Consider the following 13469-nt stretch of genomic DNA (forward strand, 5'->3'; position numbering starts at 1 on the left):
AGTTATTTGACTCTTTCTAATTACCCTGCTGTAGGATGAATGATCCTGGTTGGAATTTGGACTCACGATCCCTATAAATCTAAAACCTTTGCTCCGGCCCTGATACGATGTGTAAAGTCTTTAGGTTATATCATGTCCTATAGATGCACCTGCCACAGTGCAGTAATATTAGAGCTGCAGTAAACTGCAGAGGAACATTAATGGTTTCATCCTTTAGCTCCTTGAACCACATCTGAATGTGTATAATGTCTGTAACACACACTCATGCACGCACCCTTCCTTAAATTTCAGACCACCAAACCCAGCAGACCCCCTCCCCTTCCCTCCCTCGCTCTGTCATTAGGTGTCATATCTATTTAGGGCTCCCCCGCTGTTCTGCATTTACTCTCGATTTCTCTCTCGGACGAGCTAAGAAGCAGCAACATTCAACTCCAGCTCACAAGATCTTTAGAGTAAAACTGTGGGGTGGAAAAGCCCAGTGGGATTTTATTTCATGTTCACAGAGGAATCATTTTGTGGGAGGAATGTAGCACCAGATTCATCAGAGGAACCAGAGTCTGCTTTCGGTAAACCTCACTACAGGAGATTATGTGAGGCCCTAACACTTCCTCCCTGATGATCCCAGCTGCTGATTCGTGCAGGAAAGCAATTTCAAACAGCTCAGTGTAAGAGCAAAGCAACTGCTCAGAATTTAATTGTGACTCATGGGGTCCCTCGATGTCCCCAGTCCGTCTTCGTCAAACTCTGATGGCGAGTCCTCCGATCGCACTCCGGCCCCGGACTCGTCTCGCCACACCTCTCACACGGGGAAACAGACCCAACTGGGAGGCCTGGGCTACGGGGTCATGGTGGCCTGGGACCACCTCAGGCCCTTCATCCCCTTCTTCCTCATCAGCTTCATGGTCGTGGCCCTCGTCTACCTAATGCAGGCCATTATCTTTGGGGGGCCCTTCAAGGACCCGCTGTTCTTTGTCAAGTTCAATGAGCGCTGGCCCCGGCCCGCTCCTTACCAACAGAACCCTCCAAAATCCACCAAGTTTTTCAGTCCGGTCCCTTCCTCGTCCTTCGAGCAAGTCCTCTTTGAAAGTCACAGAGACAACGAGACTATGTGAACTCATTACAAAAACTGGAGGACATTTTTCTTCGTGGATTTGAGCAACAAGGACTCTCCTGGGATGACAGGTCTCTGAAGACTGAAACTGTGACAATGTTTATGAATAATTCTCAAAAATCTATTTATGGAGAACTTTTTCTCATCTACATAACAACGTGATTTACAAATAGCAAAATAAGAGATAGTTTGGGTATAAAACAGTTTGGTTTACAAAAAGCAAAATAGTATATATAAAAAAAGGTAAGAATAGAAAAAAAATAAAAGTTTGAAAATAAAATAAAGGTGGATCAAAGGGAAATAAGTAAAACGTACATACTGGAAGTCAGTGTGAAAGGAGACTGTTTTTGTATTAGTTGTACTTGCTGCTGCAAAACTATTAATTTACTCTCTCTCTGTATAACCTTTGTGAATAGTGTTTTAATTAGAAAATGCAGCTGCCTCACCGGTCCAGTAAAGCACCAGGTGCTTCATGTTTGGCCTGTTTTTCTGTATGTGACAGTGGATGTTACTGTTTGAGAAAAGTTAATGAGGTTTTAGCAGTTTGTGGTGGCCTAATAAGTTACCAAAAGTTACTAACTGTGATTAAAACTGCTCAGCAAATATACATTTAATTGCAAAGTGTTTTTGATAATTAATGAGACGCTAAAATTATTTTTTCACGCGACCATGCTGTGTTTAGCCTCTCAAATATGAATATTTCTAGCTTTTTTGTCCAATGTCATATTAAACTGCGTTTTTATTTATTTTGGAGTTACAAAACAAAGCATTATTATATATTTGTCAATTTATTCTGATATTTCTAGACCAAGCTATTAATCGTGTCATCTTAAAACTAAAAAAAGAGGCAGATTAATTCATACTTAGGATTGTGTTTCCTGCAAACTAATCTACCATAACTCCATAATTTGTTTGATGAGCTAATGTATATAATGTAAAACTCATTAAGATGCCTGTTACACTGTTTCATCATACATGTTTACACCACGGTCTCTGGTTTGCACTAATGCCCCAATAGGAAAGATGGCGTTGACAGGCCGACATATAGCTGGATAAAAATAACACCTTGTTAATTTGTTTATTTGTGATACACAGGGACAGGGTGTTCAACGGTGGTCTTTAAAATTGTTGTCCCCAAATAATAGCTGGGTGGTAACATTTAACACAAAATAATGTTTAATGGTTTTTCAGTATGTCAGATTCTATCGTTTATAGTGTTTTACCACAGACCATCAACAAAACTAAAAGTCCTTACAGAGTTACTGTTTTTATCATTTCAATTTCCTTAAAATGTATTCCTCTTTTTTTTAAAGAACATCTTTATGTTTAGCAATTAAGTGAACAGTAGACCACAATTTGATTGAAGATGTTGCTTCTGATAAACTTGAATTTATTTACTTCTTGTATTGCTTGGTAGCTTGTCTTGTAATATATCATCATTTGCTAATGGATTTATGTATTGTATTAAAAATCTAATATTATAAAGTAACTTAAAGTAAACAAATATTGTGGAGTATTAAAATTAAAGAGCCTCTAAATTAGTAGAAGAATAAAGCAGCATGAAATGGACATAATTGAGACAATCCCATCATATTGAATTTTATCTCTGTAAAGTGTCTTTGAGTTTTTAGAAAAGCGCTATATGAATAAAAGTTATTATTATTATTGTTATTATTATTATACGTTTAAAAACAGCGCAGTTAAGTTTCCCTACCAGAAAAACTAATGGCGGGGTATGGCTAATAAAAGTGCAGGTATTGTAAGGTGGTTAAAAGGAAATAAAATAAAAACAGTACAGCAACAATGATTCTTCTAGAAAATATGAACTAAAAGAACATTCAAAAGTACAGTACCTTAAAACTGTACCTGCAGTGTAAAAAGTAATTTTACAAAGCCCCTTTCCTTAAATAAATATAGTAACTGACCATAAAAAAGCTGAATGCTAAGGATTTTAGGCGATAAGGTTAGTACAAGAAGTGAATCATCTTGTGTTTAATGTTGTGTCTTTACTCTTTGACTGTACCTCTCTGTGTGGGGACACGTCCGCCCCCTGGTGGCGGAGCGACATATAACAGCGCACTTTGATGACCACGTTGATCCGTTAGTGACCTCCCTAGCACAGAAAAAAGACCTAAACAATACTGTTTGTTACTCTCCATCTGATACATATATTTTTTAAACGAACATAAATTAATAGGGGATTATCACGCTGATACGTAGTACATCGTGAAGTTCGCTGACGACACTACCGTGGTGGGTCTCATCAGCCACGATGTGACTAACTACAGGAAGGAAGTGAACCAGCTGGCCCGTTGGTGCCAAAATAACAATCTCTTCCTCAATGTGGGGAAAACAAAGGAGATTGTTGTTGACTTCAGGAGAACCCAGTCCCAACACATACTTCACTACACATACAACTCGCTCCCCCTCTCTCCGTCCCTCCCTCTCTCTCCCCCTCTCTCATCTCCCTCTGCCTCCGCTCCCATCTCTCCCCTGACCCCTTATGGCGTTATTTTTGTGCCTCTATCCTGAGCACACAATGAAACATTTTAAGCATATAAAATCTTATTGAGCGCACAATTGTACATTTTGAGCACAGGAAAATATATTTTGCAAGCACAACATTTATGTTTTGAAGCGAATTTTTCTCTCAAGCCCTCACAAAATCTTGCTCTGTGCGCGCTGCTCGCGCTTTCTCTCCTCTCTGGTAGGATATTAAAGGACCCCCATCACCCCAGCAACAATCTGTTCTGTCTGCTGCCGTCTGGCAGACGGTAGGCTACCGCAGCATCCGGACCAAGACCACCAGACTCAGAGACAGTTTTATACCACAGGCTATAAGACTGCTGAACTCCTGACCTCTGTGAATGTCTACTCACATCTTTTTACACACATACATATATATATATATATATACAGGGTGCGATTTGACAAAAAAACAGAGGGGGGGGATGTTTTTTTGTTTAAATTTATTCATAGACAAGAACATTGGACTTTTAACTTGCATAACTAGGGAGAAAAAAACGCAAAAAGTAGACAGGCCCTTTTTTCGGGTCCGTGGATTAGTCCCCATCACAACATGGCAAAACTTTTAATAACCCATACATGGATTTCTATTCAACGTCACAAAAACATGCGTACGCACTAACAGGCAGAAAGCACCATAGAACAGCATCAATGCTCTCCATGAAAAGACCCTCCAATTAACTTAAATCAAACACTCAAAATAATTCACTAAATAGCACAACGTGCTGTCAACACTCAGGGACAGGTCTGGAAAACTAGACAAAGTAAACAGTCGGCTCTGGTGACAAATTTGTGGTGGCTTTTTCGTTTTTCCTATCGGGGCATTGTCTGCAGCATTTCGGCCCTCTTCTATCCACAATTCTGCAAATGGGTCCTGTAAAGTAAGATGATATGCTGCTCTGAACGCGTTTCATGTTTGGTTCAGCGCTGTTTTTCCTGCGAAGTTCCCGCACAAAAATGTTACAATGTTTTTGTGTTCGATGACGTTCAGAAATATGCACCGTCTGCCAGAAGGCTGCTGAATAGCCTACTCTGATGTAAAGACACTGAAGATCGTTAGATTTCAAGAGTTTAAGTAGGCTAGCAGTTAAGTTGCATTCATCGCTATCAAGGGGGGGAAATCCTTGTCCCCACCGGAGATAAAAATAATTTAGCAGAGGTAGGGATAGGAAAACCAGAGGGGGGGAAATCCTCACCATCCCCCCCTACAAATCGCACCCTGTATATATATATTATACACATCTGCCATACATATCTGTTTATAGTACACATATCTATATATTATACATATCTGCCATATACATCTGCTATACATAATATATGCATCTGCCCATACCTCCTCATTCCACAAGTATTTAAATACTCTCAATGTATTCCACATATGTATATATTTCACATCCTCAAATCTTTATTGTTGTTATTGTAAATATTCTTCTCTCTTTTTGCACTATTTTATTTATGTTATTTGCACCATGTATGTTGAGTTGTTGGAGGAGCACGCGACATAAGATTTTCATTGCCAACATATACGCTGTATCTGCTGTGCATATGACAAATAAAACCTTGAAACTTTGAAACCTCTCGCTCTCTCTCTCTCCCTCGCTCAACCTCTCCACCCTGTGTGCGCTCAAGTTTGCTTGCGTGCTCGCTCAAGTTGGCACAGCGTTACGAATGTGCCACAAAACCAACCAATCGGAGAACTCGAGAAGGTTCATTCTGATTGGCTGTCTCATCTCCAATCATATCTTCCATCTGAGATACTGAAAGAGGGATTTTCGGTTGACATGAGGCTACTGACATCCAGTGTTGTGGCCAGTTCACAGCTTTTCTGAACTAGTTCAAGTTCAGTTCATACATGCTCAAAGTGAACAGTTCACGTTCAAAGTTCACCATTTTAATTCTGAACTAGTTCAAAGTTCAGTTCATTTCACTTTTTTCGTGAGATATTCAAATAAATACTTTTTTTCCCACTACGAGCTAGAAATCACTATACGTTCTTTGAAACTGTTCATTGTAGACATTTGCTCATAACACTGCTATTGTGGGTTTCTTAACAGGTGCTGAAACTTGTAGCAATACAGACAAGATAGACCAGTTCTATACTTAGTGCAATGAAATCTACTAGCGTTCAATTAAATAAAGAATATATAATATGAAATATGAATATATTATTTGATATATATGATATTATATATACCTATGTGTGTGTATGAAATGAGCAAAACTCTTGAATGAAGGTAATGAAGGCAAATCTCAAAGGCACAACAAACTTTATTTTTAAGGAAACTGCGTATCTTTATTTGATACAATGATTTTTAAGATGTAACTTTGTGTAAGATGGAACTTAAAGCAACTTTAGGTAGGTAACTTCAACTTTCATGCACATGGTTCATGGGTCAGGAACATGGTTAGGCCTACACTATACACCGATTCGGTGAGCGATTTGTGTATGTCGCCATTTAGCGACGGGGCCATTGCTGCGGTGTGCGTGCTCAATCATTACACTCATTATCCATTCAACAGTCATTGATGCTATCAATAATAGCAAGATAACCATAACCCCAAATGAATAAAGTTACTTGGTTGGCCGATGTCAGACAGTGGCCTCCAGTTACTGATGAAGGTATCTGAAATTACTGATATTAATTCATGAATTAATATAATTAAATATTAGTAAACGGAAAGTAGAAGGAGATGTAAACACAGCTAGCTTCCGTTGAATTGACTTACTGACCTTAGCATGCTAACTAGCATTTAATCTTTAAGGACAGCCCACGTGATTAAAAAATAATGTAATTATTAATGTTGGAATTAAATACTTGTTTCAGCAATAAGTATGACATATTAAAATAGGATACAGCAAGAAAATAGACTGTCAACACACATCGCTATGTGTTGACGTTTGTTGTAGCTAACATGCTAACGCAAGCTTACATGACATTTCATTAACATGATATGGCTGCGACGTGATCAAAAACAAAAACACTTTTTTGCTTCGTTTTAGATATTCAGGAATATTTTATTCTTCGGCTGGCCAGTGATGACCAACAAAACAAAAACTACAGGTCACTGATAGAAGGTCAAAACTACCTGAGCTCTGGATGGGTCGGGCAAATACTACATTGCTTTTTGGACGACCATGTCATACTGAAAGGATCGGTGAGGTTTTCCCAGGCCATCCACAGCCACCACACTGTGGAAGTTACAGTGAGAGATGTGAAAAATAATAAGAAAATGTGTTCACACTGTAAACAAAGGCTCACAATGGTTAACTAGGCTAATTACCTTCACCAAGAAAATACTGAGAATAGGCCTACTTACCGTGCTGTTTTTATTTGGGATGAAGTTCTTTCTGTTGATGTTTACTATCCACACCTTCCGAACACCTTCATCCTCCACACGACCAGGGAAGCGGTGTAGACCAAATGGTCTACTACATGGACAGTCCTCTTTTACGCTTAAATTGTGTGTCTCGCACACAGACTTCTTCCATAATTGAAGCTTTTGGCTGTTATTGAAGCAGCCGATGACGGCACACGCCCTTCCAGACTGTCTGGGCATAATTATTGCTTTTCACAAATCTCGTTCACAAATCCAGCGAAATATCCCTTTTACTGTCTATGGAAATACCGCGAAATACACACCGCACGCACACCGCATCAATGGCGGCCGCTCTACTTCCGGTCACTTCGCCGAATCGGTGTATAGTACGAACTGAAAACTGAACCCCACCCCCCCTGGATACTTCTTTGTTCTTTCTCCCCTCAGGTCAGTCCAAAGAGTTTTTTGTTGGCATTTAACACCAACTGTTTTTCAAAGTTGGCATCTCCCAATCTGTTTCTCCTGGGCCTAAATATCTGGCCACCAGTACTGAACAATCTCTCCACTGGAGCACTTGAGGGAATTGCTGTGTTGTATTTCACAAACAGCTTTTTCAGCTTGGGTAGGACTGTGTACTCATGGAAGTTGTCAGCAGTTGGGGCATCCAAGTACATGTCCACCTCGGACTTGGTGACTGTTGCTGGGCTTCGAGTGAATTTAAAAAAGGAGGAAGCACTGCTTTTCTTCTCTGTTGCAGAGGTTTGCGCTTGTTCAGACTCCACCACAGAGATTGATTGCACTTCTTGCTTCAGCATCACTCTGTACTGCAAGCGCTGAATGTCATCCGACACCCAGTCCAACTTGAACATTGGGAGTAGCACAGCTGCCAGGATGCTCTCTTTTTCTTCAAGCCTGCCATCCAATCTTTTGCAGATTGCCTGAATCGTGGTTTGGATGAGAAGACGACATGCAGCCAGACCTTCTGTAGCTGTAGGCTTTGAGCTCTCATCCAGCAGCCCTCTCAAGTCATTTTTCAGCTGCACAATTGTAGGTACCAGGTACCCAAGGAATGTGTTTTTCTCCCCTTGAAGAATGTTTAGTGCAGCGGCTAAGGGATGCATCACATTCACAAAGTTATGGATGAAATCAATCTCCTGTGGGGAAAACCGCCGAAGGCCAAACTCATCACAGACGGAGTGCAGAAGCAGCCGGTCATATTCAGGAGCTGGATCTTCACCTGGCGCTATCAGGTCGCTGGCCTGTGGAGTCAATGTGGCTATGTGGCTCAGGCGCTGCATGGAGAGGAACATTGAGTTCCATCGTGTGTCATTTGGAGTGACAAAGCCAATCTTTAGCTTTTCCTCAACCAAATCTGAGGCTTTTGAGCTCCGTTTTACTCTGTTCCACAGAGCGCATGCTTTGGAAAACACAGGCCTCGCCAGTGTGTTGTACTGCCTGTCAGTTACATTCTTTGTGTCTGCAGCAACAAGATTTAAGGTGTGGGCCATGCACCTTCTGTGAGGGGGGAGGCAGGGATCCTCTAAGGCTGAGAGGGGTGCTGGCTCAAGCCCATCATCATCATCACCATCATCCAAACGGTCAATTGCCTGGACAGAAGCCTCTTCCACTGTGTCATCAGCAGCTGCAGCCGCAGCTGTAATAGCAACACCCTCTCCAAAACAGTTAAATGCCTTAACAAAATTTGAGGCATTGTCTGTCACTGTGCACACAATTTTGTTCTGAATTTTAAATTCTTTGTACACCTCTGCCAGTACTTTTGCCAGTACATCATATGTGTGTGACCCCCTGACACGACGGCATGCAAGTGCAGCTGATTTCCTGAGTGATGGATCATGTTTGTCAAGCCAATGAACTGTAATGCCCATGAATCCCTTGTTGACAGCAGACCAGCAATCAGCTGTTGTGCAAACAAAATCAAGCTCGGCAAGTTCACTTTTTAATTTATTGATAACCTCCTGAAATTCTCTATTCAGTAGTCCCTGCACTTGTTTTCTTGAAGGCACATGTCTGGTTGGTTGCAAACCTGTCACTAGTCTGATGAAGGAGGGTTTCTCAACTTTGCTTAGAGGTTGTAAATCTTCCACAATGTAGTCGATTATCAGTTTATCTACCGTCTCCTGTGAGACCACGGACCTCTTGAAGGCTGCTGACAGTGTCATTTGCGTCTGGGGTTGGCAGGGGGTCTTTTTTCCCTTTCCTCCCTTATGACCCTCGAGGGCTTGCATATATGCATTCACACTGGATGGATGTTTTAATTCAATGTGCCGTTTCAAATTCGAGAAGGACGTTGTCGATGTCCTTACTTGTTTTTGCTGCGCAGGTGGACACATCTTACACAGGAAGGAAAGATTTTTGCCGTCGGGGTCTTGGTTTGCAAGAGTGTAAAATTGTTTTAAATGTTCGTGAGGAGAATCGGAGTCCGTCTCCGTGCCATCACTTCCACTAGCCATCTTGTTTTTGTTTTTTTTTAAATCGCAGCGCTTTCTCTCACTCTCGTCATTGGTCTCTGTATCTCTCTCTCTCGAGCCTCCAGCCCTCCGCGCTCTCGGCGTTGCTATGCCTAAGCCGCTCTGCTGCAATTCATCATGGGTAACGTCGTGCGGAAGCCAGTACGTTTCAACTATTCAACTCAACTATTCTCAGCCGGACACTACGTTGCCCGCAATGCATTGCGCATACAGTGCCAAAACTATTTCTGCGTTGATACATGATTTAAGCGGCACCTACAGGAGGGAGGAACTTTCTCTCTCGTTGCGTTTCAAAAGAGAAAACAGATGTCACTCAGTTTTCAATGGAAAACAAATGCCAACGTTCATTTACAGTGATGTCTGCCGTTCATGACACATAATGTGAACTAATTCACGTTCAAGTTCTTTATTGAAAAACGTGTTGCGTTCAGTTCAACGTTCACGAAAAAATGAGCGTGTTCAATGAACGCGTTCTTTTGAACTCGTTCACGCACAACACTGCTGACATCCATGACTATCATAGGACATGATGGCAGAATCTAATGAAGAAAATAATTTGCCACAGCGTCAGGTGAGTTATACATTTCTAGTTTTTTTATGATATCATGTTATTGTTTTGATCGTTTCCGATAAGAATTAGTTGCTAGCCACCCACCGTTCCCCACTGCCTCAATGGAAATGTACCAGGACATAAATCCCCTTCCCTCATCCAGCACCAGTCACTTTCTATTCTCCGCTGCTACTGAAAATGTACTTTGCACTATTATTTGCACTAAAGACCTTGTTGCACTACTGTCAAATTGTGTTGACTGTGTCTAATATAGGCCTATGTATATATTACTTACTTTTTTGTATACCCCTTTTTACTCCCCCTTTTTTTCTAGGCTCTTATCTTTCTGTGTTATATGTTCTTGTTTATATTTGCACTGTGGGACTTCCAGAAACGGTATTTCAATTTTCTGTATGTATAACACGTGGACATTTTGACATTAAAGTGGACTTGGACTACTTCCGCATTCAGTGATCTTTGTGCACTGCCACTTCCGGTGAATCACTCATCACTCTGGCGAACCCATGATGGACGACCTGAAGTTTACTTATACTGCATCCCTGGTAAATTTACCCAAAATAACTTTTTTCTGACGTACATCGACTAACTGAACAACACTCCATCACAGCTCGCTCCGAAGTGGACAAGGGATATAGTTTCTTTTTGGACAACTTCATCGAAGATGAGTGGCTACTAGCTATCGCTAGCTAAAATAATATTACATTAGCTAGGTAGGTTAGCTTATCCTAACGTCAGTTTGGCGTCAGCTCAGATGTTCGTATGGTTATAAGGTGTTCACCTACATTAAACCCAACTAAAGTAAGATTATTCACCTTTAAATGAGGCTGAGTCCATTCACCCATTTTATTTGTATTCTCATGTTAACTGACGGAATCAGAACGCTAATGTGTGTAAACACAAAAGGGGTATATAGGAAGAACGTTAGCCTCTGTCAGTGTCAGCTAGCTAACGTCATACCGAGTGTCCCTTTTGCTAGAATGAACAATCCACAGTATAGGCATTAATTATTGTTTTGTCCACCAGTGTCCAACATCATTGATAGGGTGGTGGCTGTCAGGTCTAGGTGTTACAGGTCGATGATGAAGCGAGAACAGCCCCATTATTTGAAGGTTATTTTAGGAAGCAAAGGAATAATGGCAAGAAGTTTAACCCCTTCCACTGTTGCCTGTTTACATCAAGTCAGTCAACAGCCATGTGCAATAAATTGCTATACCTTTGTGACATATGTACGGTATGCAAATATCAATATCATGATAATGTAACTTTGCATTTCAATTCTTTAATATCCTGTTTGTTGAATCCAACATGGTAATGGTGTAAGGGGTTAACTACTCTGCGGTTGCAGATTTCCTAGGATTTTTGGTTAATTGTAATGCTCTTCCTTACATTTCTATATCATTTGCAACAACATTATCATTTTAGTTTAACTTTATAAATTAAAATTATTAGTGTTGTGTCGTTAATGTAGATGGTTTTCCAAGCCGAGCTTCAAGAAACCTCAGGCAGCTGTACAGCAGGCAAGGTTCTGTGCAACCATCTAGTGGCCTTGTTCTTCCAGAGTGCCCATTACAACATGTTGCAGGTGAGGGCTGTGGTCTGGGATGATGTTTACATGGGCAGGTTGATTGGAGTGACACTCCAGTTCTGGTTCTAGAGGTCTACCTTTGATTGTTAACAAGCACATCCTCAATCCCGGTTTGCTCTTCTATCTTTTGTTCTGCAGGTGAGAGCTGTACCACCACTGTGGCCTGTACAAGCTCTCTGCAAACATGGCATCGACCAAGGACAAAGGTAACATTGTAGCCGCGCGGAGCTGCAACGCATTGAATAGACTTCCAGTCTATTTTTCAACCGCGGCGTGAGCTGCCCCGCGTGCCACCTGTTAATATCATTCCCAGGGGATCCATGCAGAGCCGGTTCAGGACTTGGTTGTTAGGAGACCAAAGCCATCCGCCAGGAGTGTATGCAAATCAAACACTCTATGAAGCATACACAGGTAATGTTAATACTGTAAATAATATCATACTGTTGGCTTCATATAGTACATAATTGTGTCTGGCCACTTTTGTACACGTAGATTATGTAGCAAATATAACACTGCAGTGAGCAATTCTCCAGAAAGACTCTTGACATCAGAATTGAAAACCAAAACAAGCTGCAAGAGATGTGTGGATAATTTAACACGTACTGTTTTTAATTTTACGTTTCAGGATCCCTCCCTGACCTGCATGTCTTGTCTCTTGGGAAAGGACTGAAAAACCTCAGGCGGCAACCACTAATATCCTCAGTGCTGCATGGCTTGTCTCAACTCTCCATGGTCGACTCCAGGTTCGGACCTGTGCTGTGAGGTTCACCCCTGTCCTACCAGTGTCCTCCTGTGGGCAAATGCGGAAATTATGTCCAACACCCAGATGCACCAACATTCCCTAAACTGCCTTTAGAGGGGTCAACATTTCCCACTACTTTTCCAAACTTTGACCCAAACTCCCAACAGTTTCTCCATTTGGACAGCTTAAATGTGACACACGAGGTGGCAGCTGAGAGAGAGGAGCAGACACGTGAGCAGTCTGAGTGCCCATTATGGCAAGCTTTACACAAGCCTAGAGTGACAGCTAGTAGGTTCTATGAGGTTAGCCATGCGAAAGGGCCGTCTTCAGGTCAGACCCTGGCACGGCGAATACTTAAGGGAGTACGCCAAACTCCCGCCATGAAAAGGGGCCCTGAACGCAAGCCACAGGTGCTGGAACAATATTCAAAACATTTCAATGTAAATGTCTCACGCTGTGGATTTGTTATCCATCCCGATGCAAGGGTATATGACCCTAGTGCCATTCTGTGTTTTGAGCTTGCTGAAGTTAAATGCAAAGACATCTCTAGCATTTCTGAGGCAGGACATGCACAAATGGTGAATGGTCAGGCAAAACTGAAGCATAATCATAAATACCACTGGCAGGTTCAAGGTCAATTGGCAGTAACTGGATTGAGTTGGTGCGATTATATAACAGACAGAGGGAGACTTCCCAGTCGAAAGAGTCTGGGGGGATGATGAAATGATAAAAGAGATGAAAATGCTTCTTTGGTTCATATATGAATGTGTATCTTCAGCAGAAAGTGAAAGGAACTGAATGAATAAAGGATTTTATTAATTCCCTTTTTCTGAGTACATTATTTACTACATTACATATTTACATTATTTTGAATACTTTCAGGACGGACTGACATTTAGAATTGATTATAGATGAATGACTTCTCATTCAATTACATACATCTCATTCAATGTATACAATGTTTTCAGTATACAGTTTAATGTATGTGATCGGGGGAAACGCTATTCAACAGGGATGTAGCCTTTTAAATCAAATGGTCCCTGGAAGTTGGTCATCACACAGCAGACGGTCCACAGCTGGTTGACTGTCCCAGACAAGGTTAGAGAGACGGTGTTCCCAGATGC

The 13469-nt window shown here is 41.4% G+C and overlaps 1 long non-coding RNA gene across 1 annotated transcript; it reads left to right on the forward strand.

Moving 5' to 3' along the window:
- The first annotated feature begins 9938 nt into the window (after positions 1-9938).
- Positions 9939-13083, forward strand: LOC134860010 (uncharacterized). The gene is made up of 5 exons (XR_010165179.1): positions 9939-10018; positions 10443-10560; positions 11487-11600; positions 11742-12014; positions 12229-13083. It is a non-coding gene; the product is annotated as an uncharacterized LOC134860010 (long non-coding RNA).
- The last annotated feature ends 386 nt before the right edge of the window (positions 13084-13469 follow it).

This window comes from Eleginops maclovinus, chromosome 23, assembly GCF_036324505.1.
Source record: "Eleginops maclovinus isolate JMC-PN-2008 ecotype Puerto Natales chromosome 23, JC_Emac_rtc_rv5, whole genome shotgun sequence".
NCBI lineage: Eukaryota > Metazoa > Chordata > Actinopteri > Perciformes > Eleginopidae > Eleginops > Eleginops maclovinus.